The sequence below is a fragment of the Sphaerodactylus townsendi genome, linkage group LG08 (assembly GCF_021028975.2).
Source record: "Sphaerodactylus townsendi isolate TG3544 linkage group LG08, MPM_Stown_v2.3, whole genome shotgun sequence".
In the NCBI taxonomy this organism is placed as follows: Eukaryota; Metazoa; Chordata; class Lepidosauria; order Squamata; family Sphaerodactylidae; genus Sphaerodactylus; species Sphaerodactylus townsendi.
In genome coordinates, this window is record NC_059432.1 from 78,320,046 (window position 1) to 78,345,743 (window position 25,698).

Below are 25,698 nucleotides of genomic sequence, written 5' to 3' on the forward strand. Positions count from 1 at the left end.
ATTTTGGTGCAAATGGTATAAATTCAGAACGGCATTCTTTCCATCTCTTCGCAACACTTTACAGCTGGGATTAAACAAAGTGGGCTAATTATGAACAGTGCCTTGAGCTCTTCTATTCATTCACTCAATCTCTTCGGAATGGAAACTGCATGATTTTAGTGCTCCTTCTGCATTCCTGGGGACTGATGTGTGAACTTTAATAGTCACAAAGAGATGAAATGGAACTCAGTTTTCTCATTTCTTAATTTTTTTTGTAAAAGTTAATTTAACTAGCAGACTTTACACACTGAAGAAAGATAGTTTGAATAAACTGTTAATAGCACGAATGTGACAATGCCAAGGACTCATTCCAAACACATAATGTTCATGTGCATGTATTTTCAAACGAAGTTCAGTTACTCTATTTTGGCAAATGTTTGGCTCACAATACAGTTAGAACATTTCTTTAAATAATTTGTGCACTTGTTTAAGTTTCCTATTGATGTTGCCAGAATCTACCTGAAGTGGTCAACTGAATTAAATCCATCATTTTCTTGAATGGAATTTAAAGAAATATTTGAATGAAAAGCTCTCTCAGCGAATTTTGTCATGACTAAATAAAGACTATATATTTGTGGAAACCATGTTTTGAAGATCATTCTCTAATAGTTCAAAACAACACTCTATTATTTGCATGTGCATCTTATCATGAGACTAATTTACTATTACCTGTAAATTTTGAGAAATCAAAAATCTTGGTTTTCTCAAGGTCTTGGAGATGACTGGTGTGTTAATGGTAATGACATTGGTCAAGTAAAATACTTTAAATGTTTACTGGGCTGGTGGCCATGGTCTAGCAGTTTTAGCTCCTAATTTTTCACCTGCATCTATGGCTGGCATCTGAAGACTGTTTGAAGTTTGTATTTTCAGACCACCAAAGAAATACAACATATGTTACAGTCGGCAGAGGACAAGAGAGGCCCCCTTACCTCCACAGGAGTCTATCGCGCACCATGCAGCTGTGAACAAGTATATATAGGAATGACAAAACACAGCATTCTGACAAGAATAAAATATATGAAGGGCACTGCAGACTAACCAACCTGTGAAATCACCAGTAGCTGAACATGCTCTAACCCAGGCTAGACATAGGATCTTATTTGATGACACAGAAATTCTTGACAACTCTGACAGCTATTATGTTAGACTGAACAGGGAAACCACTGAAATCCACAAATACTGAGAAAGTTTCAACAAAAAGAAAGTCTAAAAATCAACAAAACGCTGCTTTAAAAGTACTTAAAACCCCAAACCAAGAGACTTTTAAACCACCATTCCATCTAACAGATGCTGTAAACTCTTCCCATCCTACCTCCCCGCCCCCATCTCACCTCACTCCGAATTCTGAGATGAGTCACACACATTCAAACCATCAGGACACATACAAATGCAACTGCAAATGAACTCCACTTGGATGCGTGCTCTTACCTCAGGGTTGGACATAACAAACACCCAACTACACAAAACACTCCATACATTTTACCATGATGTACATATGACGATACCACCATAGATGCAGGCAAAAATGTTAGAAGCTGAAACTATCAGAACTACATGGGCCATGCAGCCCAGAAAACCCAGAACAGCAAATCAATTTTGACGATGAAATCCTTCAACAATACATTTGGGAGTTTCTTTTAAATATAATAATAGGTGGACAGTACAATGGAAACAAATGCAAAAACAGGCATCCATGTGGAAGTAACTTATATGTAGTTATCTATTGTTATTATTTATTTATTTATTTATTTATTTATTCATTCATTCATTCATTTATTCATTCATTTATTTATTTATTTATTTATTTATTTATTTATTTATTTATTTATTTATTATACCGCCCACCCCCTAAGGGCTATCTATCTATCGACCCATCCATCGATCCAGCTATCCATCCAGCTATCCAGCTATCATCCACCAGCACATAGATACATTAATGAGTGTAATGCAACATACAAAAAACCCACAAAATATTTAGCATCCATGAGTCACATTTCTAATCATGTAGCCATGTAACAATCCTGCTATACAATTTCCATAACGTTTGAAATTTATTGGGGAAAAGATGTCTATGGTCACTTAAAAATTAACACCTTTATTGTGACAGATGCTTTCATGTGCTTGAGCCCACTTCTCAAACTTAGTTCATGTACCCGACGAAAGGTATCTCACAAAATCTAAGGGTGAATTTTGGGCAGCCCAATCCAGAGCACTGTCAGAGGGCTGACTTACCTGGGTGGGCAGGCACCACGTGACTCTACAGCATCCCTCCCTAGGTCTGCTGGCACAGAAAGCTGCACTGGCATGGCTGGCAGCATTTCAGGGATGGGCCAGGGGTTGGAGATAGTCAGCCTCCACTGCCCACCCAGCCTCCACACACCAACGAAGTTGGTCTCGGAGATTTGCCATGTTTTTCATGGTGTATCTCCTTCATCCCCTATGAGGGATTTTTTGCCAGATTGTTTTGTTTTCAGGTCTTCCTCGTCACAGGGAAGTGCTTTGGAGTGGGTGGGGTGGCACCAGAGCAGCACCATCCCCACCCACTGACCCAATCTGGATTGGACTGTTAGTCATGCAGGGGGCAAAGAACACTTTGCAGTGGGTTTTGCTGTAAGACTTTAATATGTGTGTCCTCCTTTTAAAATTAAGGAAAACATTTGCTAACAGTTGGCTGAGTTGGATGCTTTGTATCTGTTCTTACCTGTAGCTGAAGAAGACCTATGTAACACTCTATTCATACCCCTTTTTCTGTATTAGTCATATCAATAAAAAGTTTTTCCAGGCAGTGGATGCTTCTTTACAGATAAAATATTTTCAGAGATTTTGTCTACCTAATGGTCAAACAACCTATTATTGTAAAACTGGGGAAAAGAGAATGATATCATGTGTGTGGTCATAGTCTAATCACCACACATGCCTGCATATGCATAAGTGCTTGCTGCGTGATCTGGAATTTTACATTTTCAGGGGTTCCAATAACAAGGAGAAAGCTATACACATATAATTCTGCACAGGTGTTCTGAAATGGGGCCATGTGCATATTCTTACTTACACCCTTCCGCTTGCTCAAAATTATGTTTGTATGGAGTTAGAACTATGAAATGAATTGCAAACTTCCTTCAGAACTCATTTGCAATGCCTTGTCATATAAAATTGCTCCCATATTATAAAGAGACCTGGCATGTTTTCCTTTCAAGCCAGTTTGTCCTCTACAAGCCATTCTTCACTTCTATGTGCCATTTTGCATCATATACTGTCCCTTCTTTCTTTTTTCCCTTCAGCCCCATTTTTGCTTCCTGTTGTCTCACTAGTTTCCAATATTCTTTTGGTAATAGAAAACCTGCTAGAAGAAAAAAATCTTTTGTAGGATAGAATTGGAACATCCATAGCTCAGGGCTAGGCATGCTATGGCATTTGTCACTTTGCTGGTTCAAATCAAAAATCCCTGCTTTGGTTTTGTTTCTCTAATCTTTTTCCCCGCACCATTTTCTATTTCCTCGTTTTGAGCTTTCCTCCAGCTAACACATTTTCAACATTTTTTTTTTGCATCTCATACATGTGAAATGGCTTTGAAGGAACAAATGACTCAGGAACTCCAGCAGGAGCGTCAGAAACAAAGAAGGTCTTGATTACAACATGCACTAAAAGGAACTAGAAAGGGCAAATTCACAGATCAATACTTAAGACCAGGTATCTCCAAATGCAAGCTAATGTTATACCATAATATGTATTTTTAGCAGGTTCAAATGTAAATTTTTTTTTTGTCAAATCAATTTCAAGTATGGATGCTTGATAGTAGTAATATTACACCATGCCCTGCTCCCTCTCCCAGGAAGATCAGGCCTATTGCTTTCCTTCAATCCTGCACCAGGGGAAAAAATGGGAAAGCTGCCAGGTCTGCTGCCACATGTGTCAGGTTTCAGCTACGTGGAAGTCTGTCTCAGATAGGACACACCCCAACTTGTCCTATCATATTTCATCCAGTCTGTTTGCCTATTTTCTGACAGTTTTTCTACTACTAGTTTAGTAACAATATGCCAAAGATGAGCAGACACTCATCCAAAAAAGGTTTAGAATGGATGCATTTGTTCTGCTGCATCAAAATGTCTGTCAGAATACACTGTCTGTCAGAATACAGAATGCCTTCAGTATATATCCCAAGCCACATTATTCCTTCTGCCATTAACCTCTTTCCAAAGGCATCAGAGAGTGCTAGGTGGGTATAATACAGACAGGGTCTGGATTCAGGTTTTGCTGTGCCTGACTTGCATGCTGTTCCTGGGTTGGGCCTAGATGACATTTAGGCACATAAAGTCCACATGACATTTAGGCACATAAAGTCCACAACAGCCCACAGGTATGTAGAATATGATCCATACTTACTCACATGATCCATACTTGGAATCCATGTAATTTCACTGTCCTCCTGCATATGCTTAATGATAGATATCACATTCACTGCATATGATTGGATGGCCCATGGCAACTGATGCAGCCAGTGATAGGTCCAAAATGGTGCATTGCACACAAGCAGAAAACTGCATGCCTGGTTCTTCAATCACGTTGCTAATCTTTCATATAAACCTCTCTAATGGAACATTAGTCATCAGCCTAATTAACCTAAGTAATTCTATTGTTTAATTGTTTTTAAATTACTCAAATAGTTCATCTGCCAGCCTGTTTGGAAACAAACAATGCCGATCTATTTTCTTTCATGGACAGAAGCTTATAATGAAATGGCAAAGGGTTTGCATTTTTAAAATATTTGGCTGGCAAAATTTGTCTCTCTTTGCAGGTCCCCTAAGCCTCACTCAGGTGAGTTCATCTCTGGAAAGTTTGCCATGAGAAGTCCAGAAAACTGGCATAGATTTTTTTAAATCAACTGAACTGTGTTGAACAGATCTGCTAGCCAAATGTGTTTTTCCTTTCATGCTCTCAAGCATTCATTGTGTTCTACTGTTGTCTCCTGAGCATTAGAGCCAATCCCGTGAAGCTTTCCTTGCCAAGACAGACCAGGTGAATAAGAGCAGACATTGACAGACAGATACCACAAGAGAGACTCTGCCAGCTCCAGGCTTCTCTCTCCCAAAAGGATTTTGATGTTCTGCCAGTATGGGTCACCTGAGTGAGGCTTAGGGGACCTGCAAAGAGAGACAAATTTTGCCAGCCAAATATTTTAAAAATGCAAACCCTTTGCCATTTCATTATAAGCTTCTGTCCATGAAAGAAAATAGATCGGCATTGTTTGTTTCCAAACAGGCTGGCAGCAGTGGCAGCTATGCTTACTGAAGCAACGAAATGATGCTGTGAATGTTTCAGCTGCTAATGACCATACAAGCCCACTTGAAAGTTCTTCAGACTCTTGAGAATTGCTAGAATCCCCACAGGAGTCTTAAGCCAGACTATTGTCAGTGGGAGAGGAAGCATTTCCAGAGAGGTAACAGGACCTCTCAGCAGCTTCCAGGCCTGTTCTGAAAACCCCAGGAGGCTTCTAGGATTGAGGGGGCTGGGTCTAGCAAAGGTGCCAATCACAAAGGTGCTAATTAAGCAACAAGAATAAAGGGCCTTTGAATTGCTGTATCGGGGACCTTTGTCAAGAGTGGAAAGGCAGCTCCTCATTCAAGAAGAAGAAGGTTTGGATTTATATCCCCCCTTTCTCTCCTGTAGGAGACTCAAAGGGGCTTACAATCTCCTTGCCCTTCCCCCCTCACAACAAACACCCTGTGAGGTGTGTGGGGCTGAGAGAGCTCCGAGGAGCTGTGACTAGCCCAAGGTCACCCAGCTGGCATGTGTGGGAGTGTACAGGCTAATCTGAATTCCCCAGATAAGCCTCCACAACTCAAGCGGCAGAGCTGGGAATCAAACCCGGTTCCTCCAGATCAGAGTGCACCTGCTTTTAGCCACTGTTCTTAGCCACTACGGCACTGCTGCTCCTGCTACTACTGCTGCTCTTAGCCGCTACACCATTGCTGCTTCACGGTGTAATAGGGAGGTAACCCCCTCCCCCCCCCCACACACCCCATTCTGAAACAGTTGGCTGAGGAGGTTTAGTTACAGGTTATTCTAGAGCTACATTCTCAAAAAACATAATTTTAAAAAATGTTTCTGCTGTTCAACCTGACAGTCCCTGTTGTGGATTTTGTCTGAATCTAACTCATGAATATTTATTTTTGCATCATTTTCTATGTCCTTGAATGGAATTTTCACTATAAAATATATTCACTTTCAACATTATTTCTGTGCCAATAAACCAGCACCACGTAATTTATGAATTATATGGTAAAAGTGCCATCATGTCACTGCTGATTTACAGTGAGTCTGCAGGATTTTCAGGGCAAAAGACAAACAGAAGTAGTTTACCATTGTTTGCCTCTGCACAGCAGTGGTCTTGGTGGTCTCCCATCCAAGTACTAACCAAGGCTTAGCTTCAGAGATTTGACAATATTGGACTAGCCTGGGCCATCCTATCAGAATAAATTACATACACTGTGAATAAAAAAATCCATATACATAGTGTTTAGGTGTAATGACCATGACCCAGTAAAGGATAGCCTGCTCGGTAATGAGGATTTTCAAGGGAGGGTGCTGCCATCATTGGCAGTGTCTTTGGTGGCACCATAATACAGACTTAAAAAAAAATAGGCTAAGCGGGTTCTCTGAATTTCATCTTTAATTTTTAAAATAAAGTAAATCTTTATCCCCTTCCCTTGCAGAGATATAGCTTTTTCCTTATGCTGATACTATCTTTAATAAAAGCTGTGCTATTACAGTAGTGAGGAAAAAACATTCTCTGTATGCTCACAGTTATTTTTTTCTCTGATAGCTAGCTACCATTAAAAGCAATCTCTGTGCTAATCCCTAGTGAGGTTTTGTCAAAAATTAAGTAATTAATTCCAGGGACAAATCCCAGAGGTTTAGCCATGGCACTGTGTTCCAACAAAACTAAAACATGTTTTATGCCATCTTGATGACTATCAGGGTTATTGTACTTTCATGGCATTATTTTACCAAATGAATAAAGTGAATCCTTATCAGGTATAGCTAGATGAATATGAATGGGGGCGGGGGATTGTAAATAGTATGGTACATGTTTCCCAAGACTCAAGCCCTGATCCTGGGACACAAGTACCAATTTCTTAGTCTTGCACTATAACAGCTAGTTAGTGAGGAGAGAAAACATGGAAATGACAGGTACTTACAACTGGCTGGAAGAAATATTCAGTGGAAAATGGGATAATCCTAAGAAATGTTACACTTTTTCAATTCCATTGTCTTCAGTGGGCTTTAAAAGTGGACTTTGAAATCTGTCCAGTTACACTGTGATTCTTTGAAATGCCCAAGTAAGGAATTCAGGCAGCAACCCCTTTCTTGATCCCAATTCCATGTGTCTATGTAACTTCTAAAATGAACTTCAGATAGCGAATTAGCTAACAAATGTACCTTCAAAGAAACCTTTTCACAATCTTAAAGTAAACTTCCGGTAACGTCAATCAGTCAGATAGCATTCCTTGAAGAAAATATTTTCAATCACCAAGCTACAAGGTTCCAGATAAATCTTTGGCTCATTACACCTTTGAGGATTTGGCAACCGTGATTTTGCCTCTCTGGCATTAATCACATGCTAAATACAAGTAAAGGTAAAAAATAATAGATACTGACAAAAAACTAAACATAATAATAAATACAACAAATAAATATGAATGCAGCAAGTTAAAACACATTATTACATGGACATCAAATGCTTCCTCTTGCTTGCTCCTGGTTCACATCACTCTTAATGAGTGAACAATGTAAGTCAATTACAATCTAAATACTGTATTCTTGAAGGCTTTCATAGCCAGAATCACTGGAGTGTTGTGGGGTTTCCAAGCTGTACAGCCATGTTCCAGAAGCATTTTCTCCTGACATTTCAACTTCTTCTGTGGCTGGCATCTTCAGCTCTGAAGATGGCAGCCACAGATGCAGGCAAGACATCAGGAGAAAATGCTACTGGAGCATGGCCATACAGCCCGGAAAACCCACAACACTCCAATCTTAATACTGTTTGTGGGCTCAGCTTCATGAAATCTTATAGAATTCTTAAAGGAAATAAGACAAATCAAATTGTGAATTGAACCCTAAGGCCTACATAGTTCATAACTTAAACATATAAAAAGTTTCCATTTGCAATAATGTCTTAGGGGTATCAATACTATGATGGATAGGATTTTCCAAAGTAACTATTAGCTCAATCCAGAGGGTGGGGTGAATCCCCCACTGAAGTCGGAACACCCCTGCATCAGCATGGGTGTCCACCTGCCGTCACAAAGGGTAAATGCACCAGCAGAGGGGCAACTTACCCAGGCTGCCGGGCACCACTCATCCCCAGGCCCACTGGCACTAAAATATCTGCTGGCATGGCCAGGGGCATTCCAGGGATAGGCCTGGGGTGGAGTGTACCTGAGTCTGCTTCCTCCTGGCCTTTGCCTACTAATATGCGTAAGCCAATAGAGCCCAATGGAAGCTTTTTTCTGCCTCCCCACTGCTGAGAGGCTCTCCTGGAGATGGAGGGACAGCACCAAAATGCCGCTACATTCCACCGTCAGGGCATCTGAATGGGGCTGTAAAGCAAATAATAACAATAATTGTTCGGAGGATAGCCTGTTATCGCAAATGTGTTCCTTAGATTAGAATAAGTGATGTCTGGGGATGTTGTCAACTGCTTATTCTAGCCTTGTGCATTACATGTCATGGATAATCTTTTACAAGAGGTGTACTTAAACTATTTTAGCTTCTCTCTTATGGTCTTTAGTTTGGGTGCTATTACATTTCACTCTGAGACACAAACCAAAGGGAAGGTTATTTTTTAGTTGTTCACTATGATAGGAATTGAAGTGCAGATATGAGTTCCTGTCGGTTTTCTAAATATGGCCACAAAAAGCCTGGGATCATCGTGTCCCAAAATAGCACCTTGGTGGAACCAATTTAATGGTTGGATGTAGTCCGTTAGGACATTTGACAAATTCCACCTTATGCTTATTGGAAAACATACAAAAAATAATTTCTACTGTTTATAGAAAACGATATAGTAATTTAAAAAAAATCTTTTCAGAATGTGTCATAAACAAGTAAGTCATAGAGGGCGCGATGGGAAATCCCACAGCCACACCTTGAATTTAAAAGAAAAATCTATTTTGTTTTCAAAAACAAGATACAATAAATCAAGTAAAAATGTGTGGGAGCATGTGGATTAAATCTCTTGTCTAAAGTCTGCTCAATGACAGACCAAGCCTCTTCGTGAAATAATATTCATGTAAAGGGTTCCCACATCCAGTGTTAGAAGCACTGATCCTGAAGACACTTTAAGTCTTCAAGAAACTTTAAAGAAATCTAAAGAATCCCTTACATATGTGTCAGCTAGTTTCACAAACAATTGGAGATAATGGTTCAGATATTGGGCCAAAGGATCCAATAATGAGTTGGGGGGGAGGAAAAATCTCCTTATGTGTCTTTGTGAAGACATAAAAAATGGGGTCCCATGATTGATCTTTAATTTAAAAAATTACATGTGGCCTTGTCTGTGTATCCCAACCTGTGTATCCCAATCAAAGCCTCCTGAATGGTTACACATATAACATTTTTAACATGTGCTGTAGGGTTTTTAGAAAAAAGGGATTTAGAAATTTCTATTAGATAACTGTTAATTTCATCTATGTAGTCTGTGTAAAGGATTCAATGGTGTTGATGAGCGGGTCAGCCGCCTGGCCTTGACTACATTCCACAGCCCGGGCGATGGGCCAGCTTCTCAAGGGCAGGAGACCTTTATCTCTGCATGTAGGAGATGAGACTGCCTCCTGTTCCCATGGGAATCCGGGAGGGGGGATGGGATGGACAGAGTTATAACCTGTGCTTCTGGCGGGAGATCTTATTCCTGCCACTGCGCTACGCGGAGACTTTTCTAGGATGTCTGAATAAAAGCGGTCTTTTTACACCCAAAAAAGCCTTTTATTTCTGCTTCTATGGGAATTCCCTTACATTGTGGCAGGAATCCGGCATTGTTCATCTATCTCTTCCTAGTGCAGTGGACCTCTGGTGTCTCGGCATGGAGAGGTTGAATGTTCCTGTGGAAGGTCTCGGGTAGCCCCCAAAGGAGGGAGCTCCGGTAGGAGCTCTCCCTTCCCCTGGATTTAGGGGAACTCGGCCGGGAGAGGCGGGTCTGCGCTGAGTGACTCTTTCCCGTCCCTCGTGATCAGCACGAAGGTCTTCCCGCCTACTCCGTTGGAACGAGGGACCGCAGAAGACGACCATGAAAGGGACTTTACATGAGTCCGTTTGGAGGCGCCTTGTCTATGGATCGAGCTTCTGTGGAATCGGGTATCTACCCGTTTTGGTATGGATTCACAAACCTCAGATGCAACCTGTCACGGAGGAGACGGGCCTGACTACCTTTCATGCGGCAACACAAGAGTCCATTGGAACGCATTCCTTGGACTACGTCAGATTTTGGTGATGCTCTCAAAGATCCACCGTGGCATAGCACTGGGGCCTGTCCGGTTAAGACCACCCGGTGAAATCTGGGACTATACCAGGGAGTTGGGAGGGGTATCGCGATTGCCGTCTTCCGATCAGTTCTGTGATCCCGGACCAGCTGCCAGCTGCACCTTTGAGATGCCCCCGATGGAGCCACCGGTGGAGCAATTTCGACGTCCTCTTCCCGTTCAGATGAAGAGAGGGAGAGTCCGAGGGAGAAAAGCCTGGCACTTCCCCAGCCCGGATCTATTCCCTCTCCCATCGAAAGAGAGCTGGGATGAGGGAAGTGGGCCAATTCGCGAAGATGCCCAAGAAGCATGGGCCCATGAACGCCAGCTATGTGGAAGAGGAAACGAGAACAGCTGCAGCAAGAGCGTGAAAACCTGCAAAGCAGACCGGGATACAGCAAGCGCAAAGAAGTCCAACTCGAATTGGACCGTGGCCAAAGATGTGCTGCAACGGCAATGTCATGCGGAATCTATCCGCTGGCCCATGATAAAGTCCTGGACCACTCCAAAGCCCCTGGACTTTACAGCGTCAACAGCCAAAGCGTTCAGGTATTCGCTTTGGCGTACGCATAAAGTGAACTTACTGCAGCTGTTCAACGAGACGAATCTGGCTAAATTGGAACGAGAGGAAGCAGCTTTGCATGCGCACTGCAGGACGCATGATGACTACGCCAAGGAGAGAGCTGGCTGCCTTGGAGAGGAAACTGAGAAGAAGCAGCAGAACAGGACAACCCAAGTTGGAGTCTACGCTTCGTCATGGGTACAGCCCGAGCCAGAGGCGGCTTAATGCTGCTGGAGTCCTGCCACCTTCCAAGGACCGGCTCCTTACCAGAACACCAGCCCGGCACCGGGCGTTGGTACCTCCACCTCCACCGCATTCCGGGCCCCCCTCGCTAAATCAGCTGCCTCAACCTATGCGCATCCTGCGCGAACCGTTGCCATCTCTGCGGCCGCCAAGGAGCCGATGGAGAGGGGATATTACAGGACCTCCCAATACCTGCCTCCACGTTTCGGGATGGGGACCGCTTCCTAAACTTCCCTACTTCATCTTGCAACTTCGATGCCCACATGGAGGACTATGACGATTTATACCGGTCTGAGCCCGAAAATGTCACGGGACATCGGCTCCAGTCCTGGATGGAGACAGCAGCCCGATCGGTTTCCAGTGACTCTTTTTAGACTCCTGCAAGATGAAGATACTTTCGCGATACGGTGCTCAGCGTTCCTCCAAAGCCTCCTAAGGGCTCGCTTCCAAGATCCGGGTGCTGGAAAATAGAAGCTTATCCGGCACCTATCAAATCTATTCCAGCAAGGCAACCGCATTTCGTTTGCAGAATTTGCCCGTGGACTTCATAAGATCGCGTACGCTGCCGGACTCCCTCCTGTAATAGGTGGCCTGGAGCTGCATGAAATGTGAATACTTCACCGGATGCTGTTGACGGCAAGCTGCGCGGAAACGGTGTTTTTAATTCGGATCCCCCGCACTCATTGCTGATTGGATCGAATTGGGATCCCCAGGTAGGCGTCTTCGTTTGGAGATACAGCTGCGTGCCGGAGCTTCACGCCTAAAACCCGCCACTGCGACTCACCAAGCCAAGCTGCTTCCAGCTGCCCCTACCGAGACCACCTCCGAGCGCCGTCAGCCCGACTGGGATTGTGCCTTTACCGCGGAGGACCAGGTCATCTGGCCGCCAACTGCCCGAAAAGCAGAAGCCAACCGCTCCGGCCGCGCGTGACCCCATCTGCTTTCAAGCCACCATTGCGCAGAATCCGGGCCGCCCCTAACAGGCTCCGCTCTTAAGGCACTTATCGAAGGCTGACTCCAGAGGGGAGGGGGAAGCAGCTGGCGTTTTGCCTTTCTTCAGCCCCCATGGACATGGGTTACGACTCCAGACGCGGTGAGTGAAGGCAGCTCCCATTACAATCAACAGCGTTTCTGGCCAACCCCGCTAAGGCATACTTTTCAGATATATAGCCTCAGCCCTTGTGGATTCTGGCTGCTCCCATTGCTTAATACCGCGACCCCAGGTGGCGGAGGAGGCTAGGTCTAGACCAAGTCCCCCCATGGCTAAGCCCATACCATTCTACCCAAATGGACGGCAGTCCTCCTCGGGAGCGAAGGACCGGCCCAGTTCAAAACGCAAACGGTTCTCCTCTACTGCGCCGACCATTGGGAGAAAAATTAATTAGTTTTATTCTGGCGCCAGTGCGGCCAAACACTCCATAGTTCTGGGCATGCCATGGTTGTTGCTTGCATGAACCAAAAAATTCATTTGGAAAGAAAGGATCTTAGAATTCACTGACTCCTCCCTGCCAGGTGAACACACACATGAATTGGGGGAAAACTCGGCTTCTCCTGACATTAATAACACACCCCTTGGCTTTCATGACAGCGATTGCTCCCGATTCTACTGGCATTCCACTGGCTTCTTCTTCTACCAAGATTTAGCCAGAGTATTTCAGGAGCAAGAATGCGATCCAGTTGCCAAATTCCCATAGAGACACAATCGACTGCAAAGATAAAGTAATACAGTTAGGGAAGCAACTGCCTAAAGGTAGAGAATCTAATCGCGATGAGTCCTAATGAGGAGAAGGAACTTCGTGCCTTCTTAGACAAGAACCCACCAAGCTCAGCCTCGGTTCATACGTATGGCTAAATTTCAAACACACACATTACGCTGCTCCTGTGCATTGTTTGTAAAAGAGATGGATGGGTCTTCTGGCTCTGCACAGATTACCGAGGGACTCAATGCAGTCTCCCTTGTCCAATAAATACCCTTTGCCATTAATCAAGGATCTTTTAGACGCTTGTTGGGCAAGGAGGGACGCATCTTTACTTTCAAAGTTGGACTTGAGAGAAGCTTACTACAGAGCTCAGAATTGCTGAGAGCTATGAACACCTTGACTGCATTTAACACAAAGTTTGGACAGTTTGAATACTTAATACAATGCCATTCGCTGGTTAAGTGGGGCCCTCGGAGCTCTTTAATGGCCCCTTTATCAACGAAGTTCCCTCCATGATTTATTGTACACAAGGGAGTAGTGGTGTACTTTAGATGACGCTTTTAATTTATTCACAAACCATGGAGGAGCATGGAAACTGTTGGTTCGGGAAGTATTAAAGAAAGCGTTTGCTCAACAACTCCCTCTTTGCCAAACTTTTCCAAATGCTGTTTCCACCAAACCTCTAATGACTATTTAGGTTACCGGATCTCGCCCGAGGGCCTAAAAATGGATCCTGCTAAGATTGATACGGTCCTCCAATGGCCTGCCCCTACCAGCCGAAAAGAACTCCAATCTTTTCTAGGTTTTACTAATTTCTATCGGTGACTTTATACCCCAATTAAGCTGAACCCCGGCTCTCCCACTCACAGACCTCTTACGCACTACTGGGGTAAAGATCCACTGACTGCCAAGCCCGGGGCCCCCCTTTCCTGGTCTGAAGAATGTCAGACAGCCTTTTCAGCTTTTAAAATCTGCTTTTACTACCGAACCTATCCTGAAGCACCCTGACCCAGATCTCCCGTTTGTGGTTCCGCGTGGATTAACCTCGGACAAAGCGCTTAGAGGAGCAGCCCTGTTGCAGAGAAAATAAAGATGATAGGCTGGTTCCGGTGTGCTTATTTATCAAAGAAATTCTCCGGTGCTGAACTCAACTGGACTGTAGGGGATAAAGAGACTCGCGGCCATCAAAATTAGCACTCTCCACTTGGCGCCACTGGCTGGAGGGCCTAAACACCCCTTTCAAGTTTGGTGAGGATCACACAGAGCAGCAGCCCTCTCCACACCCCCTCAAGATGTCCTTGAAGCAACTTCGTTGGGCCGATTTCTTTCGTTTTTTTTCTCTTTCCACGGTTATTTTTTCCCCAGAAAAACCAATAAACTAGCTGATGCGGCTCTCGCGCCTACCCGAGGAGGGGGGGTGGAGCTGCCTTACGGGACATTCAGTGCACTGTTCTCTCCCCCTCCCAAGGTGGGGCTAGCTGTCACCCGGTCGGACATCCACTCCTCCTTCTCCGCCCATTCCCAGCCTGGGTACTCTCGCTTCCCTCACGGGGAACTTCGAGGCCGGGGCTGCGCATGAACCTCCGGCGGAGTGGTGACTCCCAATTGCGTTTGGAGAATGGTGTTTGGCTGGTGGGGGGATTGGTAGTCTGATGCCTCCCCTCCATCCGTAAGCAGGTTCTCGAGGAGCCTGTCATGATGCCAGCTCGGCTGGACATTTTGGCTTTCTAAAAACTCTGCATTTGGCCCGCCCGTCCAGTTCCTGGTGGTAGCCAGCGATGCTCAAGGACGTTGAAATGCATACTAAAGGTTGCTCCATTTGTTGCAGAAGCCAAGAGCGTTCCAGGAAAACCCCATGGTCTGTTGAAACCTCTCCCGGTGGCCTCCCGCCCCTGGGAAGTCATCTCCATGGATTTTATTACAGATTTGCCAGAAAGTCATGGCAACACGGTCTTGTGGGTGGTGGTGGACTTATTTTCTAAACAAACCCATTTCATCCCATGTGCTTTGCATCCCCTCCGCTCCCTAAATTAAGCGTGTCTGTTCATTCCAGCATGTTTACCGTCTACACTCAGCCCCCGTTAAGGTGGTCTCCGACCGCGGCCCCCAATTCATTTCAAAGTTCTGGAAAGCTTTTCTAGGGTTGTTAGGGGCAGCCCCGGCGGTTACAGCCCCCTTCCACGTTCAAAGTGGCCAGTTGAGTCAGAGAGAGCGAACAGAACCCTAGAGCAGTATTTGCGTTGTTACACCAACTACCACCAAGACAATTGAATGCGAGCTAATTCCGTTTGCAAGAATACGCCTATAATAATCACGGTTCCACTTAGCAGTACCAAAAAGACCCCCTTCGAGAATTGTGTCGATTAAGCTCCCCTTCCCGCCGTTACCGCAACTACCTCGCGGAAGCATTGGATCCCAGGAGTTTCAACAATTAGTTTCATCTCTGGCCGAGGGGTGGAAAATGGTCCGAACTGCCCTACAACAAGCTGTGGGCTCCCAAAGAAAGCTACAAAGCGGATACTTACCTTCAGATTTCCCTCTGCATGTAGGCGCCTGGGTGTATTTGTCTACCTACAAAAATCTCAGGAGGCGTGCATAAATTTTCAAAACTAGGCAAAAGATTCGTGGGACCTTTTCCAGATTACTAAAGTGATTAATGATGTCACTGCCCGATTGGATTTACCCTAACTCTCTTAGTAATATCCATCCTGTCTTCCATTCCCGGATACTCAAGGAGGCTCCCGTTTCCGATGCCTGTGACCCTTGAGGGACCCCCACTGACTATTATTGATGGCCACAAGCATTACGAAATTAGCGCCATCCTGGACTCTAAGCTTTGTCGCATACGCTGTACAATATTTAGTCTCTTGGGTGGGGTATTCCTCTGGGTATAATCAATGGGTTTATTCCGAAAATATTGACGCCCCCACCCTTATTTCTACTTTCCACCGCGCCTTTCCGCACAAACCTGGGGGGGAGAGGTCTTTTTTAAGGGAGGCAGAGTGTAAAGGATTCAATGGTGTTGATGAGCGGGTCAGCCGCCTGGCCTAGACTACATTCCACAGCCCGGGCGATGGGCCAGCTTCTCAGCCGAGGAGACCTTATCTCTCGCGAAAGGGGAGATGAGACCCATCGTTCCACTAGGAATCCGGGAGGAGGGATGGGATGGAATGAAGTTATAACCTGTGCTTCTGGCGGGAGATCTTATTCCTGCCACTGCGTGTACGTGAGCTTTCTAGGATGTCTGAATAAACGGTCTTTTACACCCAAAAAGCCTTTTATTTCTGCTTCTATGGAATTCCTTACAGTCTGATTTGTTCATAATTGTTGGCACTATACTAAAATTGTGTGTCATCAAAACTCACTAGTCAAATAGTGGAACCATTTTAAAATATTCCTGGTATATTTTTCTTATCTTTTTTCATACTGATTGCATTCATATATTGCTAAGGCCCTTTCTGCACAGGCCACACAGGTGAGGGTGCACTGGCATAGTCTATGCCAGTGCACCCTCTGAGGCCATTTGCATGAATGGTCCCACTGGCCCAGCAGCCCGCGGCATGCCTTCCATACGGGCTGCACTGCTCCCAATGCCCTTTTACCTCCTGCTGGCTCCCATCACTCTGTGAAGGGCCAGGGACATTCCCCCATGGTCATAGCAATGCCTCTAAGGTCAGAGGCCAGGAGGCATGTCTCCTGGCCTCCCCAGAGCAACCAAAGCTGGCAGGAGGTAAAATGGGACTCGGAGCGGTGCGGGGAAAACGCCGACTTCCACACAATGCCGTTCGCTCAGCACTGGATGGAAGCCAGCGTTTTCAAAAAGACTCGTTCAATGAGCGAGTTGAGAAAACGCTGTTGTTGGGGGAAAATGCTGCCGCTACTGTACTGCAGCAGTGGCAGCTGTGCTATCTTCTTTCTCACAACTGTGTTTTTACCGGCCCCACACCGGTCTAAATGGTCCGTGTGGAATGGGCCAAAAAACTCACAGTCTTTGATTGGAACAAGATTAAATCTTCGACACAGTGTTCATAATCAGACCTCCCCTTCAATGTAGACAGACTGAAGATTGAAATGTAGATGTGATGTCTGAACCAGGCAGTTTAAGGCTTTTAAAACCATTATTTAATTCTGCTTTAGGATTTAGGTACATAACCAAGAAGTAACCCTCATATTCAGATGTCATATCTAACTGTAGTCAATTCAGACACATTGTAAACCAAGAAGCCTTATCCCTCTGTGCAAAGGAGAGAAGGAAGGGATCAGGGAGAATGAAAATGTGAGAATTCCAGGCTTGTTCATGCCTTTTCATTTTTTTCATGTAGTGGTAGAGAGCAGTAGACTCTAATCTGGAGAAACAGGTTTGATTCCCCACTCCTTCATATGATGCATGTTGGGTAACCTTGGACTAGTCACAGTTCTCTCAGAACTGTCTCAGCCACACCTACCTCACAAAGTGTCTGTTGTGGGGAGAGGAAGGGAAGGAGTTTGTAAATTGCTTTGAGTCTCCATTTGGTAGATAAAAGGAAGGCATCAAAACCAACTCTTATTCTTTGTTCATGATGTCTGAATGCAACCACAGAATATGTCTTGTGATGGTCTACAATGTGTTATCAGGAGTGGCAGAATACTTTAACTGCTAAACCAAATGGCACTAATTTTGTCACATCAGAGTATGCTGCTCTCACTGAAAGGGGTTATGTATTATGTAAGCAAGGAGAACAGTTCAAGCTGAACCCCTTGCAGAGGAAGATGAGGGTGGGGTGCAATTAGATAATTCTTTTACAGTGCAATGCTGTGCAGAATTGGGCCTACCAAAATCACAGTGCTTAGCCTCTATAAAGTATTGTTCTGTTAGCATCATGCAGATTTGCCCATAAATTTAGTTGGGTACTACAAAAAAATCCCTTCAAATACAGAGGCTGTGTTTCCTGGGAATTCCATAGGGTTATCTATCAAAGTACAATAAATTATGCTGAAGTGAAATAGAACTTCTTTGAAGGAATGTCCCTCCCTGTGTTAATGATTTTCAAATATATTTGCCATGTACGCAACATGAGGACCGAAAAAAGGGCCACGGCCTCAATTTAATTATCATAGGAATGATTACTAATTATATAGGGTTATACTTGACATACCTGCTAAGTAACTTGAAATTGGTTAAATATTTCATGAGAAAGCAAGAATCCCAGGATTAAAGAAATACCATGATGTTAAAGCCATGCTGCTGTGCTGTAGTGTTAAAATACAGCAATTTAAATGTTAGAAAGGTCTCAGTGTAGCTACTTAGCCCAAAGAAATTCCAGTTCTTCTGATACTACTATCCCAAGTGAATGCAAAGTATATAGAGTTTTGTATCTGGCAGTGAGAAAATGCCCTTTCCCATGTTTCCCCAAGTGGGATGATCATTATTGACATTTGAGAACCTGTATGCAATTGTTGATTAATCATTCAGAATGCAGTTTTATCTGCTTTCTAATCTGACTTGCTTGCCTCTTTGCTCTACATACTTTTCCTCTTGACACTCATTCCTCATCTGTTCTGTGGTGGGACAGATGTGCATCAAAGTCAGGTGACATCTCACGGCCATTGTGTGGTGGCAGTGCTGCACTGGGTACCAGCCATTATGTCAGCAATACTTGACTGGGATTGATCTAATTCTTTTCATCTATTTTCTTTCTCACTCTCTCTACCCACATTCCTTCTGAGTTGGAAAGTATATTGGGAAGGGCAACTAAAGAAAAAAGTGGCAGTTTTCTTGATTTATAACTATATCCCTGACCACGTTAAAACAAGAGTATTTGGACTGATGCTGATGTGTCGCCATCAATTTCAATGGAATCAAATGGGCTTAAAATCAAGATATTCTGGTTTAAGTATTGTGCAAAATAAGCCATTACTGAGGCTTAGAAACGTGACTGGCTTCTTGATGAAATTCCTATTGTCTGAAAATCTAGCCACAATACCTCAAGTCTGCAGAGATGTATGGACAGACTCCAAAAAGTCATTAAGCCACCAAGCTGGCTTTAGTCAGTAACCAGCTATCTTCTCAGAAGAAGAAGAAAGGATTGGAAACCACCATCATTAAGCTTTCATGTATCATTAGGTTAAGTTTATAGTGCTTGAATAACTATGAAGAAAAATGTTGTGTTATTTTAGCTTGCCATTCCATTATAGTCAGTGTTGGTAATAAATCGTCCAGTAGTTTCGGTTCTTCTAATACTATGTCCATAAACTGCTTTGTTTTCACAAGCTATCTGATGCTTTGATACATACTGGTGTGTGTATTTTGTTCCCAGCTTTCTGATATGAATCATATGGGCAAAGTAAACAGAGTTAACTCTCCCATTTTACAAATGAGCCATAAAATTCTCCATTAATTATTTTACACTCTGTAAGGGCCAGTCTGCATTGCTGAGGTTTCCTTTTCTATTTCTGATCCTCGTTTTATTGAGGACATTACAGGGGGGATTGTCACAATGAGGAACAAACAAATAATGCTATTATTGAAAGCAAAAAAAAGCAACCCTTCTTCAGTCAGACCCTTTACTAAAATTGTGTCTTGATCAAGTATAATAAGTACAAATTCAGCTCTCCCTCATTCTCTCTTTCTCTCCCCCTCTCTTTAACAAATTCAGCCTTAACTTCTGGCAAAATGATTCTCTATTCACCACTACATTCTCCCATCTGAAAGACATCTATTTAAACAAATACTACAAGTTCATGAGAACAATGATAAAACCCTTCAGGTTCTCCTGAGGTAATTGTTCTCAGCCCAAGAACAGAAATAATGAATACTGAGAGAATTTAACTAGGGTTCAGGTATTTCAAGAGCTCTGCAGTTGTTAATTCTTGAGGAGGTGTCATTTCTGACAGTACTTGATTTTTCCTGGAGGGCATATCTGAGAGGAAATGTGTGTCTGCTCGCTGTACCTGTCTTCCACTGCACCCTGCCCTATGAACTCTTATAAGGTCAGCTGGCAGTTGCCCAAGACATCCTTTAGCCAAGAGCTATCTTTTAAAGACAAGTGTCTGTATTGCCCATTCTGCACTGGATTACTAAGGTGAATAGACAAATACTTTCTGACAGGATATAGTAAAGGAAAAGAAGCACATGAAAGCCAGATCTGGAGTTTGAAATGAAGCATGCTGATGGCCTCTTTAACTATTTGTTTAAAATATTTGTTTCATACCTACTAACGGAAGTTCTAGACTGAGGTAGCTATGGGTATATGTACAATCCATATAAAATATAAAAAGATCAGAATAGCAGCAGTTTCTGTATATGAAGACAGTAAAATAATTAGCTAATAGCTTGGATACAAGCCAGGATTGTCAGCTATCTTGATTTTGTCCGAACTATAAAAACCAGTTTTTATTGTAATGGAAAACCATTCCGTTCAGCACACAGAACCTTCTTCAACTGTTAACTTCTGGCAAGTATATAATTGTGATCTGGATATTAACTGTTGTCTGATTGTATTTTACAGCAGGTTATTTATGGCAGAATGTTTTATGGAAACTGCTGAACTCAAGGATCTATAGAACAGTTTTGCAGCATTATGATCCAGGAATACACATTCTGGGTTGAGGCAACAGTCATTTTTAATATTATTTATTTGTGTTCTTCCTTACTTCATGTAAAGACTACCTTTCTTGTTGAGAGTCAAGGCAAATTATTAGGACTAGGATTACAGAACTGTAAAATAATGCAAAAATCCCAACTTGTCTAAGATATTGTATACCATAATGCAGAAAGTGGATTACAAAGGAAGACAATACTATGTAGAAACAAGGTAATACATACAATAAATCTTGCAACACTTCAGTCCTATTCCCTTACAAAAGCATCCTTCTGAGCTGATCCATTACAAAATGCAGGAGTGAGCAGCTAAGCCCAAATAGAAGCTGGGATGAGTATTTTGTTTTTTATTTGCAGCAGTCTCAACTTTCCAAATAGATCTTGTAAATAAACAGGTCTTAACTAAGCCCTAAAGTGCCTCATACTGTTTGTATTGTTGTCACAATAGTGACAGACCATTGAAGGAACTGGGTAGACAGCAATATGGTAGTGGCAAAATAGAACAGGATTTCTATCTGGACAGAGGCAGGCCCTTTATGCATGTACTACTTAAGTCCACAGCTGTTTGCTTTGCAATGCGTTTTTCCCACAGTTCTTTGTTTACATCCAGGATTCGCCTGCTGTGAAGTGCCCCTAACGGAGCAAATTTGCCATTTTGCCTGCCCCCTGCTGCCTTGGTCTCCCCATGCAACCTCCTTCTGGGGAGCTTGCTTCTGCCTTTTTTTTCATGTGTCTGTGTGTGCCATCTGTGGTCTAGCATTGATTCACTACACCATGTAAGTTTTATGTCAGTTCCAGGGGCTATTGCTCTAGTCATAGACCTTCAGTGTTTGAATTAAAAAACAAATAGCCCTTTTGATCCTTCAGAAGTGGTGGTGAGGAAAAATGGAAGAAATTGTAGTTGTGTGGGCACGGGAAGGTGAGAAGGAGCAAGAAAACCTGAAAAAAGCAGAACGCATACGGTTTCCTTTCACCCTTCCTGTGAAGGGAGAGGAAAATTTGCATTTCCAGAGCTTTCCAAAACCACAATGATTCTGGAATCTGAGAGCATGGTGATGCTAAAGATGGGGAAACATGTGCAAAACTGAAAATCCAACCCAAAGGGAATGTATGCTTAGTGCAAAGGAGACTGCATAAGAACATAAGAAAGAGCCTGCCAGATCAGACCAGAGTCCATCTAGTCCAGCACTCTGTTACTCACAGTGGCCCACCAGATGCCTAATTGGGAGCTCACATGCAGGATGTGAAAGCAATGGCCAGCTGCTGCTGCTCTCGAGCACCTGGTCTGCTAAGGCATTTGCAATCTCAGATCAAGGAGGATCAAGATTGGTAGCCATAGATTGACTTCTCCTCCATAAATATGTCCAAGCCCCTTTTAAAGCTATCCAGGTTAGTGGCCATCACCACCTCCTGTGGCAGTATATTCCAAACACCAATCACGTGTTGCATGAAGAAATGTTTCCTTTTATTAGTCCTAATTCTTTCCCCCAGCATTTTCAATGTATGCCCCCTGGTTCTAGAGCTGTCCTTTGTACCATCCATAGAAATAGTAAAATTTAACCAATCACAGACATAGTGGGCATTTCTACATCCTCAGGGGACTTTCAAAGTTTGCACAAACTGTAGAAATTAACCACTTCCCATATGGCCTTTTGAGCACATGGCCCAGGAATTTGGATTGTTTAGAGCTGCTGACATTGAGTTAAAGGCAGAAAGGGAATTCAATTAGAATGCGTATAGGATCACCCCAGCAGCAATGGGGTTTAAAAAATGGCTCCTCCCATGATTCCTTGTATGTTCCCAGCTTGATTGCAAATTATTGATTCTTTGTTGCTCCTTAGAGCTCTGTCATCTGCTGATTGAATATCGGCCTGTCCCCTCCCAGGAGGTTAATGCCGGACAACATCTATTTATTTTAATTGTGGAAGATCACTGCTGCTAGTGTTTTAATGTTTAATTTATTTATTGTTTTAATTGAAACTATTTGCTGTCTTCAAATGTTGATTGGTTTGTAAACCGCCCTGAGCCCTTCGGGGGTAGGGTGGTCTATTAAATAATAATAATAATAATAATAATAATAATAATAATAATAATAATAATAATAATAATAATAATAATAATAATAAAGTCTATATTTTGTACTGTGAGTAACATCTGTTGTGTTGATGTGACAGCTGAGGAGTTTTTCTGATGGGCAGCCCCATCCAAACTCAGGGGTGGTAGGCCATGGTGCTGATGTGGCACTGTTCCACCACCCCCATGGAGGCTTTTCAGGGGCATGGGGAGGCTTAAAAAGCCAAAAAGCCTTTCTCCTCCCTGTATGTAGGAGTTGCATGGCAGCCTCAAGCACTACCAGTTGGGGCACTGCCTGTAGGAAAGGAGGTTATCTCCTAGAAGGCAAACACCTGAGGGTGATTAATGGCTGACATAACAAGCAACAGCTGTGGGCTAGAGAGATCAGATAACTCCGTAGTGGTGAACCTTTGGAACTCCAGATGTTATGGACTACAATTCCCATCAGCCCCTTCCAACATGGCCAATTGGCCATGCTGGCAGGGGCTGATGGGAATTGTAGTCCATAACATTTGGAGTGCCAAAGGTTCGCCACCACGGAGATAACTGATCAGGACAACAAGGCTGAAAAATCTTTTGCTGAAAACATGCTCGGAGGTTTGGCTTCTGGAGACTATTATCCAGTCCCTCTTGATTACTTGAGGAGACTTCCTTGGTTCCTAAATAAAAAGGCTATTGGACTTTCTCATCACTTTGTAGCCAGGAGCTTTCTTGTCTTGCTTTAGTTTTCTGGAGGAGGAAACTCCTACAGGAGAGATAATTTCTTTGGAAGCCTGGGAGAAAGCTTGCTAGAGAAGTCAGCAAGCCGTTTGTTATCTGGCATGCAAAGCTACCAAGAGGCCAGAACAACATCACAGGCTCATACACTCCCCCCACCAGAAAGCCCTTATTGGGTAGAATAGACATGTACCATGTTTGGAATGCATATGTCAGCCATCCCATCCACTGGCGCAGTGGAGCAAATGGCCGGAAGGGAGCCAAATTTAGCCCCCAGTCACTGTCCTCAGACTGTCCCCCACTACATCAGCAGCAGGGGTGCAGGGATGCTGGCATCATACACAGTGCTGCATCCCAGCACTGGTGACATGCTGGCTGTTTTACCCCTCCACCGAGGCTAGTGTCCTGGGGAAAGCAAATCTGCCACAGCAGCCATGCAATGCTTCCACAGGTAGATCCCCCCCCCTTTGGATGGGCCATAAATAAACCAGATAAGATTCTCCCCATTCCTCTTGCCTGAAAACCAGAGGCTCAACCCTCTTACTGGCAGCTGTTATGTTTTCTCTCTTCTAATCCAGTTCCATAATAAAACATACCAACTACTTTGGCCAGACTTTCTCTGTCAACACACAGTTTGGCAATGAGTGACAAATTTTCATTCTAAGAATTTCATCTTTTTTTATGCAAAGTATACATATTTTGAGTTCTTTTGACTGAAAGGACATGCTTGAAAGTATATGGACAGGTTCCCTGGCAATCAGAGATGTAGACTTTAATGGCCTGCATAACTCTTTGCTCTTCCCACATAGGTTATAAGTAGATGTAATAGATATAAATACATGTTCTCACCATGGCATCGCTCTGAAGATGCCAGCCATAGATGTGGGCAAAATGTTAAGAGCAAAAACTATCAAATCATGGCTACAGAGCCCATAAAGCCCAAAGGATCGGTGGCTAATTAAAAGTCACATGTTCCCCTTCTTATTTCTTTGTAAACTTCCATGCTGTTTATTTTACCATACCATGGGGGAAATTAAAGATGGATGCAAACTATGAATTTGTGAATCCTGTTACCATTGAGCTCATTTTGAATTAGCCTCCAACCATTCTGGACTTACACCTAATATAGAATAACCTAGCTCAGGCTTTCTTCCACCTAACCTTATAAGTACTAACTATATATCCCACTTGGTTCCCAGTGACCCAGATTTTTCCATATCATGATAATGTCAATGCCTACAAGAATCCATATAGCGTACCTCCTTCTCTTCCAGCTGTTAATATGGAGAGAGGAAAGGTGCTCCTTGGAGAACATGACAGTTGGAAGGCCTCTGGGTGCCCTGATAACAGCATGAATGTAGCACAGTCTAGACTCTAGAATGGACTAAGAAAAAAATGAAATACTTATTTTCTATTAATTATTTTAATCATTTTGCTCAAGGCCATTCCAGATTCATTGGAGAAGGGAATTGGCCCACCATCTTTGAGACTACTGTATACTCATTAACTAATTTATTAACCTGAACAGCACACTTTTTTTTGTATGGGAAAGTCATCTCAAGGTTGGTCTGAAAGCCAAACAGTTTTATCTCAACAAAGCTGCAGCTAAGTGGAGCTATGTTACAAAGCTCCATGTGTTGGGAAAAACTACTCTTTGCACTGAGCCCCCTGTTGATCTATGATCTAATCTGGTCACATTAAATAAGCTTCAGTGTGTTTAACTAAGAACCCCTTTATCTCTTGTGAAAGTTTTTTCTTGTTATCACTGCGAGTAATTTAGATGTCCTCATCATATTTTATGCATACTTCTATAAATCTCTTGCCCTCAACAAATATGTGGGGTTCTGTCGGAATTTTTTAGTTACCAGTCAGCTCAACACTGTTTTTAACAGCTTTAGCTACATATGCATAAAACCCTGAGATGCCTGGCCTGGCATGCAGTGTGACTCATTCTCACCTAGTGAGCGATTCTGCCCATTCAAGGACAACTGAAGTGTGAGTTTCCTAAATCGTGGGTTTTATTAGTCCAGACATGCCAAATTTTACTGACATGCCTTTTGGATTCATTCATTTGCCTCACTTCACATGTCCTACAGTCTTTGACAGATTAGACATAAGCACAGCTAATAAATGTTCTGGCATGCATATAGAAAGAGAAACTGATAAATGCTCTATTTTTCTAGCATTAGTATGACCTAAAGTGCTACCTGTTTCACACCTGATGCTTTAATATAGTGTTAATACATGCACAGAGCATGTACAATTAGA